The sequence below is a fragment of the Capra hircus genome, chromosome 21 (assembly GCF_001704415.2).
Source record: "Capra hircus breed San Clemente chromosome 21, ASM170441v1, whole genome shotgun sequence".
NCBI lineage: Eukaryota > Metazoa > Chordata > Mammalia > Artiodactyla > Bovidae > Capra > Capra hircus.
In genome coordinates, this window is record NC_030828.1 from 50,533,643 (window position 1) to 50,534,528 (window position 886).

The 886-nt window shown below is 41.8% G+C and overlaps 1 non-coding gene across 1 annotated transcript; it reads right to left on the minus strand.

The window, feature by feature from the left end:
- Nucleotides 541-613, minus strand: TRNASTOP-UCA. Its single transcript has one exon. It is a non-coding gene; the product is annotated as a tRNA-Sec (tRNA).

The window sequence follows — 886 nt, forward strand, 5'->3', positions numbered from 1 at the left end:
CCACCCATGGGATTTTCCAGGCAAGAGTACTGGAGTGGGGTGCCATTGCCTTCTCCGAACGATTTCCTGCTTTTGTTGCAATTTTCAATGTAAGGAAGATAATCGGCTTGTTTATATACCAGAGGTTTAGTAAATTCCAATATATGGATTGACAGCAATGTCTTTATCTCCTTGTCTCCTAACAACCACCAATGGTTCTCAACTGAGGAGAGGATTGGTCCTCCTTCTCTTCACCACCCCAACCCCTGCCACAACTGGGGAACACTTGTTAATGTTTTAAGACATTGTTGGTTGTCACAACTGGAGTAGGTTTGTTTTTATCATCCAGTGGGTAGAGACCAGGGATACTGCTAATCACCCTGTGTCCATGAAATGACCCCTCAGAACAAAGATTTATCTAGCCCCAAACTGAAAGTGAAGTTGCTCAGTCGTGAACAACTCTTTGCAACCCCATGGACTGTAGCCTACCAGGCTCCTCTGTCCATGGAATTTTCCAGGCAAGAGTTCTGGAGTGGGTTGCCATTTCCTTCTCCAGGGGATCTTCCCAACCCAGGGATCGAACCTGGGTCTCCTGCGTTGAAGGCAGACGCTTTACCATCTGAGCCACCAGGAAAACCCCAAACTGCAATAGTGCTAAATGTGAGCATGGCTGCAACAGAGTAATATGATTTTTATTTTGCATTTCAAAAAAAAAACCTATCTGTACTTTATCTTGCTCATGTTACATCATTAGCATAAATACATTTTACATTCTTTTCATTAGTAAAAATTCAATGTACAAGCTGTAACACTTTTAGAATTTGTCAGATGAAAAAGGAAGTTTACAAGAGAAGCCTACAGTGCAAATTTTTAAGCTTATGAGAGATGATGTAATCTTAGTCAAAGA